Below are 25,280 nucleotides of genomic sequence, written 5' to 3' on the forward strand. Positions count from 1 at the left end.
GTAGAACTATAAAATGCAATGTAAATGTTTGTTCAAGCTAGTATATGATTTTTGGGGTCTGTGATTAATTACTTTCCTGAAGTAAAGCTGTGTTTGGTCTTGAAAATTGCATGTGTTCTAAAAGTTCATACCACACTTCTACAGAGTGTGGCAGAAGGTGTTAAAGAAATACTGTTTTACTAAGGAGATGTTTATTTCCCAAAACACCAGGCAAACTGCCGTCCAGCATGCTGAGTAAATGCCTGCAAATAATTAGGCTGAGGTGTTGGGAAAACAATATCTAAAATCATAAGTAGACCCTGTTGTTTATAAATCAATACCAGCTGTTCTCGTTTATATAATATTTTGTGAAAAGTAAAGAAATAAAAAGATGATTGGATAACATGTCAGATACAAACATAATACAGATAATACAATAAACAGAAAAAGTATGTGGCTCATCCTCTGAGCTTGGAAATAACTAGTTAAATAATTTGTTTTTATAGTAATTAAAGCATTATTTCATTATGGGTGTTCTGAGCACAGACTGGAGCCATAACTAATTAATTTCTAAATGTAACAAGTCATGCTCTGCTTTCCCCACATTTTCTGATATACCCATATGTAAGCCATTGTCAGTTTTGTTGACAACACTTAGATAGAGATCCTGTTAGTACTACCAAAGAAAGTAAACCTATTAAATCAGTGACTGGACACATCACTTGTTAACAGTAAATCCTTATAATTCATTGGGTCTACTCTAATTGGGACTAGCAACAGGAATTAGCCTTGAGAGTAGGGAAGCACAACAGTACGGCCACTAAGAAAATCAGGACTGAAAAATTTTGCATGGGCAACATAACACAACACAAAATTTTGCATGGGCAACATAACACAACAAAATGTTGTAGGGCAGCAGTTGAAAACTAGTCCTTCACATTCTCTTTAGTGACAGATGCTTACTGTCAACTTCTTATTTGCAGCATAAGGACAATCCCTTATAGAGCCATTCTAAAGTCTGTGGAGATGTAATGCTTTACATCAGAGATAGGAAGTGTGTGGCCCCCCAGATATTCCAACAGCATCAGCCATCATGGGCGATGGTGATGGTAGTGGTGGAGAGGAGGAAGAGGAGGAGGAGGAGGAGGAGCCTTAGTTGATGATCTCCATCTGTGCATCAACAGGGGAAGTGTGACCTTGTTGGTGCTCTTGGACATCTCAGTGGCTTTCGATACCATCGACGATGGTATCCTTCTGGAACGCCTGAGGGGGTTAGGTATCCGGGGCACTGCGCTTCAGTGGTTCCGATCCTACCTCTCGGGTAGATTCCAGATGGTGGAGCTGGGGGGCAGCTGCTCTGCAAAAAGAGAGCTGACATCTGGCGTCCCACAGGGCACCGTTCTGTCCACCACACTGTTTAACATTTACATGAAACTGCTGGGAGAGATCATCCGAAGACATGGGGCGTGTGTATGCAGATGACACTCAAATACACTTCTCTATGGGGCTTTCTACATTGCCATTTGGGACGTCCTCCGGACGTCCCATTTTAAAAAAGGGGCGTCTCTTTTAGACGCCCCATGGCCTAGTACGGACTCCGTCCGTACAAGATGGCGGCGCCCCTTCTACATGGGCGCCGCCATCTTTACGTATCGGACGCACAGCGTCCAGACGCGTCGCGCTGCTGCTGACGTAGCGAGCGCGCCCCTGGCGCCTCGCTACGTCGCAAACGCGACGGTAAAAGAAGCTCCATTTTGGAGCTTCTTTTTTCGGTCCGCGCGGGAGTCGGGCCGTCTGAAGGCTCCGGCTCCCCCGCGGACCTTCTGGCGGCGGCGGCAGACCGCCGCAAAGCGGCGGTCTGTACCCCGCCTATGTCTCCGACTAATGCAGTGACTAAGGATGGCATCTCTCCCCTGGATGCCTGCCTTAAGTCGGTAATGGGCTGGATGAGGGAAAACAAACTCAAGTTGAATCCAGGGAAAACGGAGGTACTAGCAATAGATTCCCCAAGTCCAGGGATGGAGATTTGTCAATCTGTCCTGGATGGGATCACACTTCCCCTAAAGGATGAAGCACGCAGTTTGGGGGTACTTTTGGATCCATCTCTACAGTTATCATCTCAGGTAGATGCGATGGCCAAAAGTGCCTGGCATGACTTTTGACTAATACGACAACTGCGTCCCTACCTGGACCGAAAGGACCTTGAAGCAGTGGTACTTGCACTGGTAATCTCTCATCTTGATTTCTGCAACGCGCTCTACATGGGGCTACCTTTGTACCAAGTTTGGAAGCTTCAATTGGTTTAAAATGCAGCTGCTAGATTGGTCACCGGAACACCTAGATCTGACCATATAACACCTGTATTAAAATCCCTTCACTGGTTGCCAATCAGCTTCCAGGCACAGTAGAAAATGTTGGTCATAACCTTTAAAGCCCTATATGGCTTGGGCCCGAGTTACTTGAGGGAACACCTCTCCCTACATAATCCGCCCTGCACTCTCAGAACATCTGGGAAGAATCTTTTGGATTATCCAAATACCAGATTATTGTCAACTTCCCACAAAGCATTTACTGTCATGGCCCCTAAACTGTGGAATGCTTTACCAGTAGAGATCTGACTGATTACAACTCTAGAAGCTTTTAAGAAAGCAATTAAAACGGACCTTTTCGAGTGGGCTTATCCCCCTGATCTTTTATAAAACTGAAGGGACATCCCAATCTGAGTAAGTGAATGATATGTTGATATATGGATTTTAATGTGCTGTCTTGATTTTAAGATGTATTTTATATATGGAAATTGGTGTTCCATTTTTATTATAGTAAGCCCGCCTTGATATGTAGGGAGAGGCAGGAAATATACATAAACTTTTATGATTATTTATTATTTATTATAAAGTCAAACATCTGGAGAAGGCTATATGTTTCCCAGTCACACTTTAGATATAATATTTAAATGATGCCATACATTTTTATATCTATCTCATGTCTTTCGGATACACATGCCTGGCTCTGTAGCTGTGGGGGCAAATTGGCTTCCTGTTATACTGTTATGTTGAAGTTCTTTCCACCTTTAGTGAACCTGAGGCCAGAGGTCTTGATAGACAGCTACTGAGCACAACTCACCCCAGTTTCCCCACTCGTATCATTCTGGATCTTTTTGTTAGCTTGATCCTTCAGATTAATAGGGGAGCTTCTTTGGCTTCTTTAGCTTTATTGCCACCTCCTTCGTGCATGATGCCCTATTGTTCCCTTGTGCGCCATTGTTTCAGAATAGAGGCTGAAGTGAGTGTAGTGCTTTGAAGTGGTGATTTGGGAGTACTGAAATACCAAAGCCCCTGGGAAATGTAGTTTCTTAGAAGATTCAGGCCATTCGCAAGGAACATGTCTGCTGTTGCCATTCTCCTTAGCTTTTACAGCTGGCCCTCTGTATCAACGAATTCCTTATCCACGGATTCCACAATCCATGGCTTACATTTTTTTTTTGAAAGATATATATAGTAAATTCTAAAAAGCAAACTTTGATTTTACCATTTTATATAAGGGACACCATGTTACTATACCATTGTATTTAATGGGACTTGAACATCCATGGGTTTTGGTCCTGGAACCAAATCCCAGTGGATACCAAGGGCTTACTGTATAAGTGTTTTAGCAACAGAAGGCCTGGATACTGTAATAGTTTAAGGCTTCTAAGCTACAGAGGCCAATATTTCTTAAGGAAGGTTACAGCAGCAGTTCTTTTCATCACGTGTCTCTGCTGCCACTAGGCAGAGTTGTTGTTGTTGTTACTATTGTGTGCCTTCAAGTCCTATATTATTTATTATGACCAATAACAGGGGTTTGTGTTTTTTTTTGTAAGATTTCTTCAGAGGGGGGTTGCTTTTGCTTTCCTCTGAGGCTGAGAGAATGTGACTTGCCCATGGTCACCAAAAGGGGTTCCCATGGCTGAGCAGAGATTTGAACCCTGTTTTCCCGAAGTCATAACATTCAAACCACCACATCACGCTGGCTCTCAAGCAGAATTTGGAATAACTTGGAGACATCTATGGTTGTGGAAAGGGCTGATGCCAGCAAACATTAGGTTGGCTAATTATATAACTGAAGTTTATATAACTGAACTGGTTGTTTCAAACTTAGAGATTTATACCCACAACGTTCGAGTTCTGTACTGCAACTACTTTATTCAGCCATCTTTTATTCCTCTGTAGCTTTATCTCCATCTCCTTTGTGCATGATGCCCTATTGTTCCTTTGTGCACCATTGTTTTCAGAATAGAGGATGAAGTGAGTGTAGTGCTTTGAAATGGGTGATTTGGGAGTTGGTGAGTCATTCATTTAAAACCTGCTATGAAATCTCTACATGTACTTTGGGAGGCCATTATTTCAGCCTCAGCATCCTTGTCTGCAATATGGGGGTAATATTATTGTTCTACTTTACAGTACCACTATAAGGATTATTGAGCTAATGTGTTCAAAGTGCTTTTGACATTGGATAAATGTTGATTTAGTAGTTACATCTCTTCTTCAAATTTCCTTTCCTGGAGAAGTACACCTATCTAAAGCCATCTTCACCCTTTGAAGCTTAGAACCCTAGATCACGGGTGGGCAAAATGCAGGCTTCTTACAGCGTCCCAAGGCCTTGCCCTTCAATGTCCATCCATGTTTTCAAAAATCATGAAAAAAAAGGTTTTCCTTTACTTAGGGGTGTCTAGGAATGGTTCTGCTCATAAATAGGATTCTGGGCTCTCTAATTTTTTAAATGAAATTGAAAGTAGACCTCTGTTCAATGCCCCGAGTTGGATGCTGAAGGTGAAAATTCTTTCTCCAGCTCATTGGAAGTTGTGTGCTCTTGACCTAGATGAGTCTACGTAACATAACACATTTCTAAAAGAATTACAGTGGATCCTTGCTCATTTTAATACAAAATTCAAGATATTGGTAATCACCTTTAAAACCCTAAGGATCTTGGGGTCCTAATGTTTGAAAGACTGCTTCTTCTCCTACTGCCCTGTCTATGCCCTGAGCATTTGGAAAGCTTGTCCATGGAATCCCAGTGTGAGAAGGTCTCTATGTAGCTATAAAAGAGAGAACCTTCTATAAGGTGGTATCCTAATTTTGAAATGCTATCTTTAGGGCAAAAAGGTGGGTGCTCACTCTATTATTTTCGGTGTCCAATGAAACCATTCCTATTTGCTCAGACACTTTTTGAGAACGTTGAAATTTTAAAATGTACAGTAAGGATGGGGAACTGTAAAAGGGTAGGGGACCGGTTGCATTAGCCTCCCACGAGACATTTTAGGGACATACCCACAATAAAAATCAAATTTCTTTCCCCCCAAATGTCCTCTAGGGAACAAGGGGACGTTTTCACCACGTTTTTGGGCCTTCCTGGGGGCACTTTAGGTCTAGGAGTGGCTTTTTCTAAACCAGTGGTTCCCAACCTTCCTAATGCCATGACCCCTTAATACAGTTCCTCATGCTGTGGTGACCCAAACCCATGAAATTATTTTCATTGCTACTTCATAAGTGTAATTAAATAGGTGTTTTCCAATGGTCTTAGGCGACCCCCATGAAAGGGTCATTCGACCCCCAAAGGGGTCCTGACCCACAAGTTGGGAACCACTGTTCTAAACAGTAGAAGTCAGCTCCTGTTCACTTCCTGCAAAATGTATAGTATATGGCTGTATTAACAAAGTGGACAATTTGTAGGATTTTTTTTTAAATGAAAATACAGAAGAATTATTTCTATGGGACCTGTGAACTCTTTCTTTCATAACAGAATCAATTTGTAGATTATCAACTAATATCCTTGTGTTATTTGTAATGTGTGCCATGAAATGGAAACTGTAATTCTCATTTTATTCAGTACTTGGCAAGCTTTTAGTCAGATCACCCCCACCTCTCCCAACCCGGATAAATGTATGTGCCACATATATGTACCAGTAGGTATTGTAGTGTAGTCTTTTAAAAATGTCTTTTGATTATCCATTTGTAAAGGGGGGAAAGCCAGCCCCACTCTCCTAAAGAAACTAACCTGTTTCACTCACAGATGTAAATGTCCAAAACTGCTGCAGAACTCATATAGAGGATGTACCTCACCGCACATGGGCAAAAATGATATTATACTAAATTTAATTTTCTTTACTACTACTGGGGTATTATTTCTCAGGATACTGGGGATGGGATGGGGAAAACAAATCATAGATTTAGCTCATTTGTAAAACAGATATGATATAATACCCGACACAGTTCAATTCTGGGACACGAGATCTATGCAGGCATTAGGTAATTATGGGCTATTTATTTTGTTAGATAGCTACATGCTATTTATTTGGAATGGCTTGTAACAGAAATAATAGCGATGGTGATGCAGCATCATCTCTGTTCATGGTAATCTTCAGAGAGTGAGAGGACAGGGAAGTGTACATTCTAATAGGCATATGACGATTCATGAAGGAAACTAAGGAATGGGTCAGCAGGGGAAGAATTTATGATTATTTTGGTTACGTGCCTTTATGGCTGTTCCTTATGGTGTATTATTGTCCCTTTGAGCCATTGTCAAGGGATTCAGTGTGGTGTAGTGTATTAAGTGCTGGACCAGGACTCTGGGAGATCAGAGTTCAAATCCTGGCTCAGACAGGCAAGTCATAATCTCTCAGCTTTAGGCAGGTTGTACTCTTTTATCCTCAGAGGAAGGCAATGGCAAAGCCCCTCTGTACAAATCTCGCCAAGAAAACCACATGATGGGTTGGAAAACATGAAGACACATAGCAACAGCAAAGGAGTCACTGGCTCATGAAGGAGATCAGCAACAAGCATGGGTTCATCACACTTGGCAGAAGGAGTAGAAGGAAGGAACACTCAGCATAGCAGGTGTAGTAAGTGAATTTGTGGATCCCTCATGTTTATCCCTTTAAAAGAGTGTTTTTTTTAATGAGCTGTAACACAAAGAACAAGAACAGCATTTTGCAACAGTAGGTTTGCTCTTGTTTCCTAATCCTTAACAAGCACCAGCAGTCTGTTAAGAGTTAAAAAAAAAAAGATGTAGCACCGTCCAGATATAATCCATCAAATATAAAGAAATCCCAAGTCAGCTGGCTTTCCTGCTGATCTACCAGATCTCTGCACACTCTGAGGATGTGGGAGACTATTACAGTGATGAACCGATATTTAAAATTTCATTAGAAGTTTATGAACACAAAGGTGAGGTCCCAGCAGAGCATGAGACACAACATAAGGAATCACCATTATTTTGTTCTCAAAGATATCCTACTAAACTTTGTATCACTTCTCGGCCTTTTGGCTAAGATCAAGTGTGATTCACTTTGTGAATCCTTGTGGATCTCCAACTGCTCATGTGAAAGCAAAAGCACCCAGTTCTGAGTGAATTTCTTGACAACATCTGACCTTAATTTTAGCTTACTTCTTTTGCAAAAATGTAGATGTGTACATTTTTTCCCTTTTGCTTTCTAGCACTGATAGCAGCAAATAACAGTGTGTTTTAGGGTATATTTTTTCTGTGCTTTCTAACACTGAGAGCAGCAAACAACTGGGAGTTTTAATATGTAATTGCTTGTGTAAATGAATTTTGCAAATTTCATGCCTGGTTATAACTGCTAAAGTGGACACTTGTTTTAAGACAGCTGTGTTTGTCTAGTGTTTTGGCATCCTAATTAAATCATACTTTTTCTCTGTTTGCTTCTGGGGCAGCCAACAACTACTGGATTAATGTGACAGCAAACGGATTTGTGTCACACTCAGGACTAGTGTTTGTTTTTTAAAATGGGAGAGTCCTCTGGGGACGTCCATAGAATTTTAATGGATCATAATAAGTAACAGTTGGCTTATGAGAAGGGGCTGTTCTCTAATGACATTATTATGGATCTAGACTATGAAGCTGACAATATAATGTGCCTAATGGGAGCAGGGGAGATTGTTGACCCTATCCTTCTATGGTTATTGCATGCCACCACCACCACCTCAAAAAACCCCACAAGTATATTTCTAGCCAGTTGATTGTATATGGCCAATTCATTGGATCTAAAGTGGTTGCTATGGAATTGCTCAAATATTTTTACAAGTAGTTTTGGCACATTTGGTGGTCTGTTTTTAACTCTGCATGGAGGTGTAATTCATATTGTTCTCTCTTGGTCTTTCAGTGGACTTGGCTGACCCACCATGGTGTCATTTACATATTCTACTTAGTAAAGCCTGTAGCAGATCTTAGGGTTACATGGGTTTTGCAATACGAAGAGAAGCTGAATTCTTCAACCTGTTAAAATTATGGAAATGAAGCACATTTAAATAATGGTCTCATTTGCATAATTCAGTCTGCATGCAAAGCTAGGTAAAGAATGAAAACCCAGCAACAGGCAATGGAAATCTTACTCAGTCAACTTTCTGGCTTTTGAGGTTCTCCAAATATACCGCTCACTCATTTTTGAGCATATCATCACAGCTATGAGGGCTGGAAAAGATAAGGACTAGTTTCATTTAGCGACAAGTAAATACTTGAAAGCCATCAGGTGTAGTGGTTTGAGCATTGATTCACAACTCTGGAGGTCAGGGTTTGATTCCCCACTAAGCCATTGAAACTCATGGTGACCTTGGATGAGCCACATACTCTTAGTCCCAAAAAACTTTGTGATAATTTGCCTTAGGGTCACCATAAACTGGAAATGACTTGAAAACACACAACAACAAGGAGAAGTAAATACACAAGCTGAGAATCTCAGCAAAATGAAATCCAGGCCCAACACTACACTACTTTGTTTTTTTGACCTCCCTATTTGGCTATAGTGTGTGCGGTATAGTTTAGTTGCCATCTAGTAATGGTGGTTGCAGTATTTTAGGAAAGTGATGAATTAAGTATACATCTGTTCTTTAGCATCAGTTTACAGCAATTTAGTATTAACCTTGGAAATGTGTTGTATCCTAAGGTAAGGGTGTATAGTGTCTGTTATAATAATCAGAACTGTCTTTATGAGTGAGAAGCGTACAGGCTATAAATGGGGCTATGAGATTTCCTGCAGGAGTTGAGGCAAGAAGGAAATTAAAATTAGACCCTGCATACGTGTCCAGCTGTGTGTCATGGGAAGTTGTGAAATGCCCACTTTCATCATTGTGTTAATTTGTCAGTAAAAGTGGCAGGTTGTATATGTTCACAACTGTTTGTTAATGCTTCCCAGCATGCAAGTATTCAGAACAGCATGTGAAATACAATGGGTGATGGTGGCTTATAGACACACAAAAAAGAGTTGCACCTGTGCAAATTGAACTCTAAATTACTACCTCACCAGAAAGCCTGGCTTGTAGTGTATTTTTCAGTTCAGTGGAGGTGATCACACTGTGGAATGGGGAAAGGTGTTGCTATGACTATGTTTTTATAATGGGCTAGACTTGAAAGGTTTGATTGTGTTGGATGGTTCTTTAATTCTTAATTTATGTATGAATATGTACAGTGAAAAAGACTTTCAGGGTTTTTTTCTTCTTCAGATTTTGAATTTTCTTGTGACAACCTTGAGAATGAACATGTGAGTTTTAAAAAGTTCTGCATGATTATTTGCTTTCTGTTTTGTTTCCAGAAAAAATTGCAGAGGTGGACTCACCTTCCCCAGCCTGATATCCTTCTAATGTGTTGGACTATAACTCCTATTGTCAGCAGTCATAATGTGTATAATGGTTAAGGCAGTCTAAAACAACTGAAGGCAGTCCAACACATGTGGAGGGCACCAGGTTGGGAAAGCCTGGAGTATGTAATCTTACAACATAACAGTACTTGATCTACTATCTAAGCAGAAAAACTGTTTGCATTAGTGGCAAAGTTTCAGTAGCAGGAAGAGCAACAACAGCATCACACATGGGTAAGAACACATGGGGAGTGCTCAGGTTTGCTCTGTAGACATGTCATTTGGTAAGTATCAGTGTCTTTATCATTTGTTGATGATCATGGAGACCCATTTAGTTTAAAGTAGGATCATTTGGTGTGGACTCTTGGTAAAGTAACTGGAATACTCTCCAAAGGAGTGCCTATACTGCAACACTAAGGGGCTATCCAGACTGGCCTGAAAGGCCAGTCTGTGAGCAGAGTCAGAGTGCAGTGTCCTGATGGCACAGGCCCTAACTCTGCACCTAGGGCACTATGACAACACAGTGGCGAAGGGCACCATCCATCCTTGCCGCCATGGCTATGGCACCCTTAGGAGGGCAGAAAAGGACCTGCTTTTTGTGGTTCCTTTTTGCACCCTCCAGAGGCCAGATTTGGGCTGTGGTGTTAAGTTGGTGCGGCCCCGATCCAGCCAAGAAAGGGATGGCCTGTATAGCCCCTCTGTAAACATTTAAATATAATGTTATGTGTGGAAGATGAAAAAAGACAGGGAAGTAATAAAACCAAATCAAAAACACTCAGATACAGAATCATAGAGCAAAAGTATAGATGACAATATATTTCCATGTAACAAGTGGTATGAGTATTGAAGTATTTATTAATGTCATTTAAAATAAAGTCAAGGTTTTCAAGAAGGCTGAGAAATCACTGCAAATGTGAAAAATGACCTAAAACAAAAAGAGAAATGAGACAAAGATGAATTATTTGATTCAGCCTTGTTATTGTATGATAGAAAAACATTGTTGGATACATTTGTAATGGTACAAAATGGTATATTTTGCACAAAATACATTTTTGCAAACAATTTTATTTTTATTGCAACAGAAGAAAGAACATTTTTTCTGCACAAATCAAGTTTTTTTTACCACAACCACCACCCCATACAAAACAAAACAAAACAAACACACAAAAAACCACCTCTTGCGAGTGTAACCACTTTGTTATCAAGGACATGGGCCTTTATTTAGATGGCGAAACGTCAGGAATAAACTCTTCTAGAACATGTACTTTTAAATTACAATATCATATATACAGGCTAAATGTATTTACATATACATAGTTTTGTGTGGTTAAAGTGGAAATTTGGTGAGAGGTCATTTTTTTAAAGAAAGTTAAAAAAGAACAATTAAAAAAATTACTGTATATACTCATGTATAAATCTAGAATTTTTAATCAAAAAATTGACCCCAAAAACCTGGGTCAACTTATCCACAGGTTAGTGTAAATACTGTACTTTAACTTTTATATATATATATATATATAAAGGGAACCATTCCCTGGTGAAAGGCAAGAGCATAATGAGTCTTGGAAGCACTCTACTCTCTAATCCATCCAGTCTTTAGGGTAAGCTCAAACCTTTAAGCCTGCCAGAATTTTGTAAGTTCTTTGGCATCGTTTTTCTTTGCTTCACCATTTAGATCATTTGTTGCATGTGCCAAAGTTTTACCATGACCTATCTACAGGTCATATCCAAATCCATAATTTTGACCCCCAAACCTTCCCTCAACTTGTACATGAGGTCAACTTATAGTTGGGTATATATAGTATTTTTTTTAATTTCTAAAAAACACCTGAGGCCTCTCCTTTCTCTTCTCACCCTACTCACACTATCTCCTCCACTGAGTTGCAGCATTTTAAAGGAACACAGGTGAACACCATGGCTTAGGTCAGGGGTAGGCAACCTGCGGCCCGCGGGCCGGATGCGGCCTGGCGAGGCCTTGGGACCGGCCCCAGACCGGTCCTGCCACCGATTGCCGCTGGGGCCTTTGGCCTATCAGGAGGAGGCGGGTAAGGGGGGAAGTGGTGGGCCAGGGGGGCAAGCGGCGGGCAAGCGGGGGCAAGGGGGGGCAGTTGCCTATAGAAGCCTCAGAAACATGCATTTATAGTAACATTTTTTAAAAAACCAGCAAATTTATTTGTGTGTACTCCATTTTTAAAAAAAGTGTCCTCCATTTGAAAATTTTGTCCTACATTTGGCTCGGTTTATTTATTTATATAATTTTTTAAAAATTATTTAATTATTTATTTTTTGGCTTCGGCCCCCCAGTTGTCTGAGGGACAGCAACCCGGCCCCTGGCTCAAAAATGTTGCCTACCCCTGGCCTAGGTAGTGACATCCGTGAAACCACTATAAAGAACTCCCACCTCAGATGGATGATCCAAAAGGATACAGCAGTGGTAAAAAGTATCAAAGGCTAATGTGAGGCTCAAGAGCATTAACAGGATGTCTCCCTGCCTGTCACTGCCTTCCTCTTGGCAAAGGTGGTCCCACAGGGATCCCAGCCAATACATCCCAGGCACAGGCAGTTTCCCCAGGGATACTGACATTCTTTTGGTATGGATGCTATGCTCTCCTACAACTAGGATCGTAGGACTTTAAGATGAGCTTGACACCACTTGTTGTGCTTCAGGCTGCCTGATGTATTTACAAAGGACTTGGCAACCATTTGAAAATTATACTTGCTACTGTGCCTGGTACCTAGAAGGTTGCTGTAGCAGTGTTTTGAGTGCCTGGGAAGGAGGATAGTAAAGGAAACATCCACACTGGTACATTGTACACGAAGAGATCTTTTTCTGGCTTTGTATGCATTGTATAGTAATTCAAACTGAAGATGAAGCCACAGGGCTGTAAATACTCCTCCTGCTTTGAAGTAGGGTATTATAAGTTGGAATATAAAAATACTAATAAATTTTCTTGATCCTAATGAGATTTTCTTCTCTTTGATTTTCCTATCCTTGATAAGCGTCTCAACATGCCAAGATACTCTGCTGAGAAAATGGCCAAGTTGGGTTTTTTTGTTGGTTTTTTCCATTTTTAAGTGAAAATTTATTTGTTGTGTTTTTTTTGCAATAAACTGTGCAAAATGTGTTCCGTGAAAAATATACCGTTTTGTGGGAAAGGTCCCTTTTGTGCAAAAAAAAATAAAAAAAAATTGTTGTCACAAAACCTACAACTGATTTCTCCCCCAAGAATAATGTCTCAACATATGAAAAATCATTACAAATATACAGATTTTGCCCATTAGGAAGAAAACTTTTGAAATTATTCAGTCTTACAAATGAAAAAGAAATAAGTGAAAACGTATATCCCTAGTTATAAGCGATTGAATTTAACATTCCATTCCTGGAAATGATCAACCTTTGTGACATCACTAATTCTGTTCTGCTACCCACATCTAAGATGGTGAAGACTCTTATTAATAGGATGTGAACAAATTCATTTCCCCCTCAAAGTGTTAATGTAATTGGTTCATTTAATTAACAAAAATTCATATTCGTTGTAATTAAACTCATATAATTGAGCATTTAAAGATGTTTGCACTTTTAGCACATTATATTTTCATGCTACTGTTATTTTAGTTATATTTGTGGTTATCTTTACCAAGGCCTGTTACAGACTGCCAAAATAAAGCTGCTTTGGGTCTCTTTGGAGGTATGCTATTTAAATGATGCATGGGTCCTAAGAGTTCAGAGGTCGCACCAAAGCCACACTCCATTCCTAAGCACTGGAGTGCAGCTTTGGTGCAGTCTGTAACAGGCCCATGTTTGGCATTTCATACAAAGCCTCTCCTGGGCCTAAATTGGCCCAGGGTTCCCACAAAACGTGGTGGAAATGCACCACATGCCCCCTGATGGACATCTTGGAGCATTTTGGGGCAAAAACATGGGGAAGGGGCTGAAATTTTTTGCAAAAGTTGCTTTTGCTAGGGGAGCAAGGTCCCTCCAAATGTAGTAGAAATGTCCTCTACACTGCTTAGAATCTGTCTTTGCCAAATTGATTTGTAAGCCAATCTGAGAGCCTATGTGGCTGAAGGGTAGGGTATAAATATTCAAAGTAAATAAATTAATTAATAAAGTACATTTGGAGTATTCTGGAGCAAAAAAAAATATCATTGACCCCTGTGGGGACACAAAAATGGCCCTGGGAGGCCACATGTGGGCCATGGGTTACACTTTGTCCACCTGTGATCTAAAGTTTTTGGACTATCTTCGAAGGCAGCCCCATGTAAAGTGCTTGGAAATCATCCAAAAAGAATTTTCCCAGGGTATGGCTCATTGCAGCTGGCTGTATCAATTGCGATAGGAGTTAATGTTAATTTGCTAGATGGTGTAGAAGATGAGCAACATTTGTTTGATTGTATGGTAACTTGTAACCTTGCAGTTGTCTTTCTACTTACAGTTCCTTTTAGTATTTTTGCTAGGACTGGAGAAGAAAACAAATTGCATTCTTTTCTCCACATTTTAAGATTTTAAATAGAAATTCTGCTTCAGCCCACAGGGTGAAAGGCTTACCGTGTCAAGTATAACCTGGACTGCCAAATTTGTTTCACTTTAGCACTCCAGACTGTTGCTGCCTTTGAGCAACAAAACATTAATTTTCTGATTGAGGTTCCCAAAGCAGGGCTTGAAAAAGCGAATCCTTGTACTATAGACTACTTGGAGATTCTGGGAACTGTATAAAACAACTTTTCTAAGTTTTGCCTTGAAGTGAACCAACTTATTCAGCAGTTCAAGACCAACCTACTCAAACATTTTCAGCATTGTTTACTAAACTGGCGAACCTTTCTTTTTGAACTGCTACCCCAAATAGTAGTTATCATTTTTAACATCAATAGGCATTATTGCTGTTGTGTGGATTTTGGATTTTGTTGTATTAGACAGTGGGTTTCCCTACCCACTAGGAGAAGCTGGTGCCACCATGCCCAACGTAACAATGTGTGACATACTTAATAGATGGAGAAAGGTAGCTCAACATAGGACAGTCATTTTGAGGTCCAGTCTATTATATCCATCTTTCTTCTAATACATAGTTTTCTCTGGGAGAACAAGGAAATGGCTTCCATACCCATTGCATTAGAGAATATCATTCTTGAAAGATATCTAGCTTTTTTTAAAAAAAGTTGAGTAAATCATGAAAAGGGTATTTTCTGTATCATTCTCCTCTTACCAGGTGCATTGTTTTCCACAATGACAGTTTATCACTCAGAGAAAAAAAATTGCATTTTTGAATGTGGAGAGTGCCCCTTCCAGAAATACAAGCCATTAATATATTGCATTATAAAGTACTGCGTCATTGCTTCTGCCAGAATATGGTAACACAGGAAGATGAGTTGCATGCAATAAACTTCATCACCCCTGGAAAAAGTAGTTTGTTCCAAGCACTTGATTCTTCATAACACTGGTAGGATTTCTTAGAGTAGGAGCTGATGTTTGGGAGCATCAGTGCAGTCCTAACCACATCAACTATAAAGAGAGCCCACTAAGGCTACAAAAATTGACTTGCTGGATCCAAACAAGGACCAGTCAAGTCCAAATTTCCAACCAGGTGCTTCTCAGGAATACACAGACAGGACATATACATGACAACAGTTATTCCCTATTTTCATTCCACTGTCTAGGATTTTTAAATATTGGTGTGGTACAGACCTCCCAAAAAGGGAAGCCTGCCAGCACCTGTTTTTCCTCCACAGCCAAACCGTGCAGCTTCCCTGCAGAGGAAAAAGGTGGTGCACTCATGACATCACAGATGCGGTGCAACGTGTGGACGCTATGCGTCCATCATGTCACAATGGCAGCTCCCGTATACATGGGGCGCTGCCATTTTTACAGCACTGCGCCGTACTAGGGTTAGGGACCGTGTGGTTGCCGCGCGATCCCTTAACCCTAGTATGGTGCCAGCACCGTGCTTTAGCCTTGTGTGTACCACACCCATGTCTTTCTGGACATGGCATTGCCTCCAAAAATGGAGATTCTGTGTCAGCTACTACTAGGCATTAGTAAATGTAATCCCCAGAATTTCTCAAATACTCATGGTTAAGTTTAAATTACTGTGGTCACAAACACTTTGGTATTTTCTGTTTCCATCCCTGAAACTTCTTGCCATTTAGTTTCATTCAATGATCTCAAGTTCTAGTTTAGACTGGTAGCACTTTTATATCATGTCTTCTTAGACTGTAAGCCTGAGGGCAGGGAACTGTCTAATTAAAAGATTGTATATACAGTACTATGTAAATAAAGTTTTAAAATAATAATAATAATAATAATAATAATAATAATAATAATAATAATAATATCACTTGCACAGGTAAATTAAACCTGTATCAATGCTTTGGTAGAACAACCACTGTATACTTAGTTTCACTTAAGAAACAAAAGAGAAAAGCAACAAGGAATTATTTATTTATTTTTTCTACAGGAAGCTCAGATGAGTTTGAAATTGGCACAGAAACAAAAGTTTAAGTTAATTAATAAGACAGTTACAAAACTGGCATTGTGCTCAGAGTATCAAGCAGATTTTCTGGCAAGAAATTGGATGCATATCATTAAATGGAAAACACACAGTTCCTCATTCCAAGCCATCAGATCTTCTTGCCAATTCAAACATACATTGTTGCACAGATGGCATCTAGCCATTCTCCAAAATGAAATAAAGCAGTGCATTGCCATTAAGACCTAACCAAGAGATATATGAAATAGTAAATGGCAAGTCTAATCCAGGATGCCAGTTCAGATTTTAAGAGCAGAGCAGTGAAAATATTTCACTGTATGTGTGTGTGCAAATCTCAAGTGCCTGCTCATTGAATGTGGTCTGGATTAAACTAAAGAAAAAGAAAAGTGAAAAAGCTGAGCATACATTTAATATAGTTAATTCTGTAGCCTCGATAAGGACATTTTCAGCCCAGATCAGTTGGTCACTCAGTGTATGTTTACAATATACTGATGGTTTTGTCATGCTTACCTTACTACTAGTACCTTCAGTTGCATTCTTGATGTCCCTCTGATCTCCAAACAGCAGACTGTGGGGTGGGAATATATTTGTCACACAAAATGAGCCCCTCTTGGATAGCCAAACTCTGAAATAATGTTGATGGATATGTGATTTGAGTGTTGGGCTAGGATACTGAAAGACCAGGGTTCAGCATAGCCATGGAAACCCACTGGGTGACTTTCACACTTTCAGCTTCAGAGGAAGGAAAGGAAGAAATTCTGCCAGCAAAACCCCCTAATAGGTTTGCCTTAGGGTCACCATAAGTCAGAAATTACTTGAAAGCACACAGCAATATGAACAACAAAAATATATACAGTCGGCCCTTCTTATACACAGATTTTTTATACATGGTTTCAAGCATTCATGATTTGAAAATGTTTTAAAAAGTATAAATTTCAAATATCAAACCCTGATTTTCCATTTTTTATAAGGGACACCATTATGCCCTGCCATTATATTTAATGGGACTTGAGCATCCACGGATTTTGTTATCCACAGGGGATCTTGGAACCAAACCCCAGCGTATAACAAGGATACACTGTACAAACAGTTGAATTCTTTTTTAAAAAATCATTAATTTATGCATCAAAGATACAACTTTCCATAAATCACATAGGTATAGCTTGCACTTTAGTGCTAATGATCATACTAAGGATTTGAATCCAACAAATGTAAGGAAAGTTTCACATCTGGATGTCACTATATTGGAAAGGTGGTTCCAGATAAATAATGAAAAATATCTAACACTAACGAAAATGAAACAACTAAATATATAATGGGCCTAAAAGTAATAGGATAATGATGGTGTGCCTATAAAGAGAGCAAAGAGGCATCAATTCCAACTTCCATTAAAACCACACTTCCATCAAAAATGTGTAGTAAGGAGTATTCACAGTGGGAAACTGTCTAGTTTTAAGAGGGAGCATTTTAAAAAAAGGAAAGAATAATTCCTGGGAAAATATGGGCCGATTATAAACAGCTTATGATGACATCTCACTCTGCAAAATGTGAGTGAAAGAGACGTTGGAGAGCCTTCAATAAAAGGCTTCTCAAGAAGATCTTAAAAGCAATTGGCCCAAGGGTGGGTGGGTAGAATATATGGAATTAGCTTTCCATCTGGGCATCTGGATGAATACATATTTCTGAACTGTCTCACAGTGGCCTGTTACAGACAGCCAAAATAAAGCTGCTTCGAGTCACAGTGGAGGTATGGTGTTTCAATGATGCATGCGTCCTAAGAGTCCAGAAGTTGCACCAGAGCCACGCTCCAGTCTGGAGCGTGGCTTTGGTGCGGCTTCTGGACTCTTAGGACGCATGCATCATTGAAACACCATACCTCCACTGTGACTCGAAGCAGCTTTATTTTGACTGTCTGTAACAGGCCAGTGTTATCCTCGGAACTTGTTGGCTATGCCTTTTGATGTGCATAAGGATGCCCAGGTCCTATGTCACTTGTTACCATTGAACTGAACAGGGTCATAACCCAAATATTTGTTAGAGAGGCAGATTTCCTTCCATTACACATTAAATTCCACAAGCCATTTTGCTAAAAACAACCCCAAACAAATAAAATAATGATCCTTCTCAATATGACATTTAGACGTTAAGAGCAAGCCTATGTCACCTGGCCTTAAAGATATGGCAATAATGGAATTCTGTATCACTAGAATTCCTCCAAAGAATTTATATCTGAAAAATGTTCATGATAATACTAGAGAAAAAGTAAACATGGAGGTCTGGAGTGCAATTTCTACAAAAGAAAAACTTACCTAAAAACTCAATGTGCAGTTGATGTCAAGGGTCACTGGTCACTTCTCCTCTCCTGAACCTGCTGCCAGTTTCTTCTACTCTTTTCTTTCTTTTGTCCTTTTGCCTTAAATGTATTTTTAAAGTACTTTTCAAAGTATTAATTTTTTGTCCATTATTTCAATGTTTGAGAGCAGGAGTGTGCAATGTGAAAGGAGGGTTGCCATGGTAATATCTCATTATTGCTGAATTGGAAAATAATTATTCTGCCAAAAATCCCAGGTAACCTGTCAGCGCATGAGTTAAGGATGCCTGGGGGCAGCCTTGACTCTTTTTGTTGAGAAAGGGGGATTTTAAAAATCATTTTTCCTTCTTGTAATTATACCCCCCCTCCCCCAGTTTGGTTTCCTCCACCATTTGGCTGAAAATGCCATTTGGCTTGCTGGCAAATATTAGAACATGCAATTTTAATTGGAAATATGTCTTCGCTGTTGAACTTCGTGTTTATATATTCAGGTGACTTCAATTCCAAGGTGTCTCCCCCCACCAATTTAAAGCATGCAGAAAATATCCGATTAAAAATCTTGGGTATGTTCAAATTGTGATTTAAAAAATGGGTGTTTTTAATGTTCCACTCAGAGAATCCGTAATGTATTTTCTGCACTTTCCAGCCAGTAGACATTTTAGATATAAATGAGAACAAGCAATATATGAGTTGAACAGAAGCTCTATGCATTTCCCCTTCTCTTGGAGTTTACTTAAATTGAGTGACTGACTGACTCCTAGAAACTTCCATTTCTTCCCATGCTAGAAGACCTCAGTAAAGGTGGCCTTGGTGAGTATTAGCCTATGGCCAGATACAGCCCACTCAGGTGTGCCATCAGGTATGCCATTTAACCTTTAAATTATCAAAATGAGATGTGAAAAAATGTGGGGATGTGTATTACCTATGGCAACTGTAGTACATCATTAGATCCTCAGCTGTGTGCTGTTGACCCCATGAGGTTAGCTCATTCTTGCCATGGCACAAAGATGGTCACAAAAGATGGTTAGCAGCGCTTTAGAAAGATCCTTTTGGGGAATTGTAATAATAATAATTATTATTTTATTTATATACCGCCCTTCTTAAAATCAGTTCCCAGAATAAAAAAAAATCTAGTTACTGCACATGGTGCTCTTGGGATTCCACAGAAGAAGCTCGAGATGTGTCTCAAGATGCTCAAAATATGGTTGTTTTATTAGTAAAACACCCCAACACATTTGGTCCTGTATATACTCTTAAATATATACTTGATATGAGAGCCAGCATGGCATAGCGGCTTGAGTGTTGGATTATGACTCTGGAGACCAGGGTTTGAATCCTCACTTGGCCATGTAAATCCACTTGATGTCCTTTGGCAAGTCACACTCTTTCCGCCTCAGAGGATGGATAATGTATCTCAGAGGATGGCGATGGCAAACCCCCTCTAAAGAAACATGCCAAGAAAATCTCATGATGGGTTTGCCTTAGGGTTGCCATATATCAGAAATGACTTGAAGGCACACAACAACAACAACTTTTAAACTCTCCTTTAGGGGCTATTTAGAATCTAAGTTCAGAAACTTCTATACCAGGAACTTTCAAACTATTTACTGTTTAATGGAGAGAAAATTTCAGATTGCTTTCTTGTGTTGCCAAGATTCCAGCCGATCTACTATAAAGCATAGCACAAACTCCAATGAACCAGACTAACTGTCAGAATCCAGATAACTAGTTCTAGTTTGTTATCTCCAACTGATACATTATTTATTTGGTCCAGTAGGAGCATCGTTCTGGGCTCATTTTGTGACTTGCATGATATTTAATGGGGAGAGACATTGAGACATCCTCTTCTTTTATACTGGAAAGCATATGCTTTGTGTGTGTGAACTGGTTTCTCAATTTTGAACTGTTAGTGGGTGGAGAGTTCAATGAGATTCTGAACAGGTTGATGCCTTTCTCTAGTGGGATTCAGGAGCTCTTTCACTGTGGCTGTTTTCAGAAAATGAAATACAATTTACAATTGGAAACAGTGGTTGAAATTCTATCATCCTGTCTTACTGGGGCCATTATCTCTTGTTCCCAAGGGGAAAGCAGAGCAGTTAGGCATCTGTACAGAGCAGTTAGGCATCTGTAGGTCCAGGATTTACAGGTTTTAACAGAGGTAATATTACTTCCATGTAAATCACACAACTAACATTCCCCTCTCCTTTCCTTGCTTTACAACTGCTTCTTCTGCTCTGATATGTTACAGAAAACAAACAGGCAAACCTGATTAAAATATACTTTGATCACATGCAGGTTTGCATTTTAACACTCACTTAAATCAGTCACACTGTGTTGGCTGAAGGAGTACAATGCATTTTGCTTCTATTGCCCTGACACTAAACACAATGCTTGTATTTTTTAGTGAGCTTGCGTAGTATCATGCTACCGTAATTCCACAGGAGTGTGAAGTGAGCCGAGACAGCAAGACTAGTGGAAGAAGGGCAGGCCTATACTCCTGCATCTATCTAGGAGTGCTGTGGAGTGTTGCATAGCCTGGGGAAATGCTCATATAAAGAGGTCTCAAAGACCTTCATACACAGGCTGGCAAAAAAAAATCCAGACCACTTGTGCAACTAGCTAGTTATGCAAGTGTTATATCCCCATAGTATAGCCAGTTATTTGGAAATAAGAATAATTTTCTTATAGAAATGAATGGTACATTTTTTCAAAATGTGATCATATACTATACTTTCTGAGTTGGTGAGTTCCTGACTGTAAAACATTTTTAAAAATGAACCCAAATAATGGATGCTGCATTGACCAACATCAAACCATCCCAGGTGCTGACACTGAGCCCTACTTCCTAATATTCTCTGGCTGATGTGGGAGGGCACCTGTCTTTACCCCTGAGCTCCTTTAGTCCTAACTGCATTGCTGATTTCAAGCCTGAGATCATATTTGGCATCTTCATTGCTGCAGAGGGCTGGGGTGAAAAAAAGTAGTAGCGGTAGTATTTGTCCCAGTAGGGGTAGAGGTGTGTGTGTAGAGAGAGAGATCCAAGTTTAATATCCACATACCACCCAGTAACACTTCCCTCTGACATTTTCAGCTTTTATTTTTGTAATAATATAAATTTTATTAATAATTCAATAATACAAAAAAGAAGATACCAACACACGACAAACAATAACACACATGCACATTAAAAAGGGGGATAAGACCCCAAAACAAACAAATAAGGAAACAAGCAGAGAAGGAAAGAGGAAAAAACAAATTAACTAACAAGCCTAAACAGATAAGAACATCATTCTAACATAATGTCACCCTTCATCGCCCTCCCCTCTCACCCCAGTGACTTCCAGCACATTCCTGACTGAGGTCATCAATTCTACTATACAATGTTATATACAGTGTTATACTTTTATTGTGCTAATTTATGTCCCATTACAATATGAAGCATAAATATTTTAAAGAGATATTTCAAAATCTTGTAGTTGGGAATATGTAGTAGATGGTTTCATGTTTATTTTTTAAAATCCAAGCAAGTCAACCTTTCAATGATATTAGCAATATGATCCTTTCCTAAGAGTACAGGATAAAATAATGTGACGGCAACATTGGGGCCTTTTACACCACATAGTGATAGCATTATGATTCCACTTTAACTTTAATTATCATGGCAACATCCTATGAAATCCTAGGATTTCCATTTTAGGGAGGGATAATTAGAATTTTCAGCCAGTAGTGTCTTTTGCTGTTTTTGTTAGCTGCCCTTGAGTTGACCTCAACTCATGGTGACTCTGTGGCTGAGACATCTCCAAGCCCTGCTATCCTACACTGCTCTACTTAGTTTTTGTTAATTCAGGCCCATCACCTCCCTATCCATCTGATGTGCATTCTTCCTCTCTTTCTGCTACCTTTTACCTTTCCTGGCATTATTGGCTTTTCTAATGAGTCATGTCTTCTCATGATGTGACCAAAGTATAATAGCCTCAACTTGATCATCTTGGTCTCCAGGGAAAGCTCAGGCTTGATCTGTTTAAGGACCCATTTGTTTGCACTCATCACTCTTTTCCAACACCACATCTCAAATATGCAGGGATAGCTGTGTTGACCATTTAGTGTCCACCACTAAATCCACCAAACAGTGATACCTTTAATGGCCAACCAAAATGCACAATATACTTGTTGCAAGCTTTCGAAACTCCACTGGCTTCTTCATCAGGCAAGATGTTACATACCAAACAGGAGAAAAATTAGAGATGTAGTAAGATGCCTGCATTTTGTTGTTTCTGTCCTTAGTTAAGATAGTATGGGGAGGAGCTACTCTGTGCCACCTCTAGATACACAGGGTTGGGGACACGGCAACAGGACACCATGACCCCAACCTCCCAGGAAAAGAAGCTCTGAAAAGGAGCTTCTTTTGCTGGTGCTAGCGGAGCTCCATAAGGGTCATGTCGTGCCCTCATGATACTCCCCATGTGCGGCACCATTTGTGTGCTGCACATGAGTGATGTCATCATGGTGCATCCTGTGTAAATGGCGGCATGCCAAGATGTGCGGACACTCCACTCTACTGAGCCCTACTTTCGGCCCCAGACTGGTGCAAAACGCCAGTCTATACTAGGCCTATGTTGCAGAATTTTAGTTATAATTTTGAGTAGGAAATGAATGCTATGCTCCTATAGTTGCTGCAGTCTTTTGCATCTCCTTTTTTGTAGATGGGGATTTCTATTGAATGTTTCCAGTCTGTTGGCCACTGTTTTGTATTCCAACTTTGTTGGCATAGTTTACTTAACACTGGAGTTTACTGTCTATCTGGACTGTAGCAGGTTGATTGGAATATTGTCTGTTCCTGGTGATGTATTTTTCCTAGTTTCTCTTATTGCAGCTTCCATCTCCCTTTCTAGAATTTTCATCATCATATGCTTCTTCATTCCACATGTCATTCATACTTCATCTCTTTCACGCAGCCCTTCTGTGTATTGCATCCAATGTCTTTTTACTTCTTCTTGGTCCTGTAGTATGTTCCTCTTTTTATCATAGAGCATTCAAGCTTAAAATTCTATCAGTAGCTCTCCTGCTTCATTTCTTATGCCTTGTCCAAATCTGCCCACTGATTTTGACTCTTTTTTGCTGCCTACTTTAGCATTCCAGTTGCCGTTGGCCCTCTCCAGACGGGCCTTTGTGGTGCCCCCGTCACATGCTAGGGGTTGGCTGAGGGCGCACTGCCCATATTGGCCTCACCCCTAGCACATGACAGGGGCATCAAAATGGCAGTGCCCTGTACACACGGGTGCCACCATTTTCACGCGACGGATGCTTAGCGTCCGCATGTCCCGGCATCATAAGGATGTCACAAGTGTGCCATTGGCACACTGCGATGTCCTTATGGAGCCACAAGAAGGACCTGCTTTTTGCGGGTCCTTTTTGCTGTGTGATGGAGCCACGCGGTTTGTCCGCTGCAGCTCCTTTGCGCAGCAAAACAAGGCATGGGCAGACCGCCCTTTTTGGGCGGTCTGTATCCCGCCTATGATTAGTTTGAAATCCAGTGTTTGTGAGTTGTCAATTTCTTCCTGGACTGCTTCATAGAATCTTTCAATATCTTCTTTCCTTGCCTCTGCGGTTGGCACATATACATGGATTATGGTAATATTTATACATTTTCCCTGAAACCTTACTGACATCATTTGATCTGATTTTGCATTGTATCCTTTGTTTTGCTATATCTCTCCTTAGTATGAAAGGCACCCTGTTTCTTCATGATTTTCATTTCCTGAGTATAACATTGTGTAGTTATCAGAGTCAAACTGTCCATTCTTGTCCATTTTAGCTTGCTCACCCCTAGAATTGCTATATTTATGCATCCCATTTCCTTTTCTGACTGTTTAGCTTCTCCTATTTCATACTTTTCACATTCCATGTTTCTATAATATCTGTAGTGCTCCTTCAGACAAGCTTTGCCTTGTTAAACATGTCACTGTTTGACTCCCCACCTTGGAGTTTTTCTGTGCCCTTGATCTGTTGTGATCTCCCAATGGTGCTCCTTTCTATCTGTCTGTCTATGTACTAGTTCTTCCTTTTGATTAGTTTGGATTGTCTCATCACAGGATATTCTTGGTGAAAGGGTCTTGCCAGGAGGTTCACCTTTGCCTGCCTTTGTGCAGTGCTAACGTGTTAGCTATGCTGTCACTGCTGTTCTCTCTGTGAGATATTATGTCAGTGTTACCCACCACTACTACTGCTGTGCTGCCCAGCAGCTGTTTGTCACTCTGTTCCATGTATACTTTTTTTGACTGATTTGTTTCAACTCCCCTGAGTTTGCCCTCTCTTCCTTTTTCTCTCCAATCCTTCAGTTGCCACCAGTCCATTCAACCTTTTGTTCTTCTCTCTTGATTTTCCTCCACTCATGTCTTTCCTCACTTTACTTCCCCACTTGTATCCCAATGCTCCTGCACCCCTAATCTTACCACTGCATTGCCTGTCTTTGGTCCGGTCCTAGTGATGGCAACTGTGCGTGTCTGGTGTGAGGGAGGATGTTGGAGATGCCCCAGTGCCATGCTACCTGCCTCTGGTTCGGTTTTGGCTGTCAGCAAACAAAGAGGAGACAAGCACCACATGCTAAAATATGGCCAACCGTTTACTAGTTTATTGTGTTTATTGTGAACACTCTCCAAAATGCAGGACCATAGAGATAAAGGTCCCTTTATCTCTCTGGTCCTGTATTTTGGAGAGTGTTCACAACTCCAGTGAATTCTTTTGAAGGCCCCTGAGGAAGGCCTAGTGTGGCCAAAATGCACTGAGCTTTTTAAACACTAATAAACAGTTGACCATCTTTTAGCACATGAAGCTTGTCTCCTCTTTGTTTGCTGCTTGTCTGTGTGCTTTCAGTTCC

The 25,280-nt window shown here is 40.2% G+C and overlaps 1 protein-coding gene across 2 annotated transcripts in view; it reads left to right on the forward strand.

Annotated features, from left to right (window-relative positions):
- The window catches only part of LDB2 (LIM domain binding 2), a 246,506-nt gene that overhangs the window by 76,872 nt on the left and 144,354 nt on the right, over positions 1–25,280 (forward strand). The gene's annotated exons all lie outside the window — the stretch shown is intronic.

Source organism: Sceloporus occidentalis, unplaced genomic scaffold (assembly GCF_023333645.1).
Source record: "Sceloporus occidentalis isolate IW3139 unplaced genomic scaffold, rSceOcc1.0.p SCAF_5, whole genome shotgun sequence".
In the NCBI taxonomy this organism is placed as follows: domain Eukaryota; kingdom Metazoa; phylum Chordata; class Lepidosauria; order Squamata; family Phrynosomatidae; genus Sceloporus; species Sceloporus occidentalis.